Raw genomic sequence first — 3,241 nt, 5'->3', positions numbered from 1 at the left:
TGCAAACGCTATTTCATGGCAAGGAAGTGTCGCATTTACATTCTTTTGAAGTGTATACGATGTATACATAACACTTCGCAATGAATATTATATCTTATCGTGAAGCATAGAAATGAGATGCGATATCGCGTTTGGAGAAGCATTAGAACTCTAATGCTACGATACGTAGACATCTGCAAACGCTATTTCCTAGCAAGGAGGTGTCGCATTTACATTCATTTGATGTGTATGCGAGATATACATGACACTACGCAATAAATATTATATCTTATCATGAAACATAGAAATGAAATGCGATATCGTGTCTTGAGAAGCATTAGAAATCTATGGCTTCGATACGTAGACATCTGCAAACGCTACTTCCTAGCAAGGAAGTGTCGTAATTACATTCTATTGAAAGGGATACAAGGTATACATGAGACTTCGCAATGAATATTATATCTTATCATGAAACATAGAAATGAGATGCGATATCGCTATTTAAGGAACATTAGGACTCTAGTTCCTCGATACGTAGATATCTGCAGACGCTACTTCCTAGCAAGGAAGTATCGGATTTACATTCTTTTGAAGTGAATACGAGGTATACATTACACTCCGCAATGAATATTATATCTTATAATGAAACATAGAAATGAGGTGCGATACCGCGTTTTAAGAAGAATTAGAAATCTATTTCTACGATACGTAGACATCTGCAGACGCTATTTCCTAGCAAGGAAGTGTCGCAAATGCATTCTTTTGAAGTGTAGACGAGGTATACATAACACTGCGCAATGAATATTATATCTCATCACGAAACATAGAAATGTGATGCGATATCGCCTTTTTAGGAACATTAGAACACTATCGCTACGATACGTAGACATCTGCAAACGCTATTTCCAAGCAAGGAAGTGTCGCATTTACATTATTTTGAAGTGCATACGAGGTATACATAACACAGCATAAGGAATATTATATCTTATCATGAAACATAGAAATGAGATGCGATATCTCGTTTTGGAAAGCTTTAGAACTCTATTGCTAGGATGCGTAGACATCTGCAAACGCGGATTCCAAGCAAGGAAGTGTCGCATTTACATTCTTTTGAAGTGAATACGACGTATACATAACACTGCACAATGAATACATCTTATCATGAAACATAGAAACGAGAAGCGATATCGCGATTTAAGAAGCATTAGAACTCAATTGCTTCGATACGTAGACATCTACAAACACTACTTCCTAGCAAGGAAGTGTCGCATTTACATTCTTTTGAAGTGAATACGAGTTATACATGGCACTTCGCATTGAATATTATACCTTATCATGAAACATGGAAATGAGATGCGATGCGATATCATCATTTAAGACGTAGACATCTGCAGGCGCTATTTCCTAGCAAGGAAGTGTCGCACTTACATTCTTTTGAAGTGAATACGAGGTTAACATAACACTCTACAATGAATATTATATCTTATCATGAAACATTGAAATGAGATGCGATATCGCGTTCTAAAAAGCGTTAGAATTCTATTGCTTCGGTACGTAGACATCTGCAAACGCTATTTCGTAGCAAGGAAGTGTCGCATTTACATTCTTTTGAAGCGAATACGAGGTATACATAGCAATCCACAATGAATATTATACCTTATCACGAAATATAGAAATGTGTTGCGATATCCCGATTTAAGAAGCATTACAACTCTATTGTTTCGATACGTAGACATCTGGAAACGTTATTTCCTAGCAAGGATGTGTCGCATTTACATTCTTTTGAAGCGAATGCGAGGAATACATAGCACTCCACAATGAATATTATATCTTATAACGAAACATAGAAATGAGATGCGATATCGCGTTTTAAGAAGCGTTAGAATTCTATTGCTTCGGTACGTAGACATCTGCAAACGCTATTTCCAAGCAAGGAAGTGTCGCATTTACATTATTTTGAAGTGCATACGAGGTATACATATCACAGCATAATGAATATTATATCTTATCATGAAACATAGAAATGAGGTGCGATATCTCGCTTTGGGAAGCTTTAGAACTCTATTGTTAGGATGCGTCGACATCTGCAAACGCTATTTCCAAGCAAGGAAGTGTCGCATTTACATTATTTTGAAGTGCATACGAGGTATACATAACACAGCATAATGAATATTATATCTTATAACGAAACATAGAAATGAGATGCGATGTCGCGTTTTAAGAAGCATTAGATATCTGTTGCTTCGATACGTAGACATCTGCAAACGCTGTTTCCTAGCAAGGAAGTGTCGCATTTACATTCATTTGATGTGTACGCGAGGTATATGTGACACTTCGCAATTAATATTATATCGTATCATGAAACACAGAAATGAGATGCGATTTCGCGTTTTAAGTATTATTAGATTTCTATTGCTACGATACGTAGACACCTGCAAACGCTATTTCGAAGCAAGAAAGTGTCGCATTTACATTCTTTTGAAGTGAATACGAGGTATACATAACACAGCACAATGAATATTATATCTTATCATGGAACATAGGAATGAAATTCGATATCGCTATTTAAGAAGCATTAGAACACTATTGCTTCGATACGTAGACACCTGTAAACGCTACTTCTTCGCTAGGAAGTGTCGTATTTACATTCTCTTGATGTGAATACGAGGTATACATGACACTTAAGCAATGAATATTATATCTCATCATGAAACATAGAAGTGAGATGCGATATCCCGTTTAGGAACCGTTAGAAATCTATTGCTACGATACGTACACATCTGCAAACGCTATTTCCTAGGAAGGAAGTGTCGTATTTACATCCTTTTGAAAAGAATACGAGGTATACATGAGCCTCCGCAATGAATATTATACCTTATCATTAAACATAGAAATGAGATGCGATATGGCGATTTAAGAAGCATTAGAATTCTATTGCTACGAAACGTAGATATCTGCAGACGCTATTTCCTAGCAAGGAAGTGTCGCATTTACATTCTTTTGAAGTGAATACGAGGTATACATGACAATTCGCAATGAATATTATATCTTATCATGAAACATGGAAATGGGATGCGATATCGCGTTATAAGAAGCATTAGAACTCTATTGCTTCGACACGTAGACATCTGGAAACGCTACTTCCTAGCATGGAAGTGTCGCATTTACATTCTTTTGAAGTGAATACGACGTATACATAACACTGCACAATGAATACATCTTATCATGAAACATAGAAACGAGAAGCGATATCGCGATTTAA

Source organism: Xylocopa sonorina, unplaced genomic scaffold, assembly GCF_050948175.1.
Source record: "Xylocopa sonorina isolate GNS202 unplaced genomic scaffold, iyXylSono1_principal scaffold0056, whole genome shotgun sequence".
Taxonomy (NCBI): domain Eukaryota; kingdom Metazoa; phylum Arthropoda; class Insecta; order Hymenoptera; family Apidae; genus Xylocopa; species Xylocopa sonorina.
The sequence above is the reverse complement of the archived record's forward strand: the minus strand, read 5'-3'. Positions refer to the sequence as shown.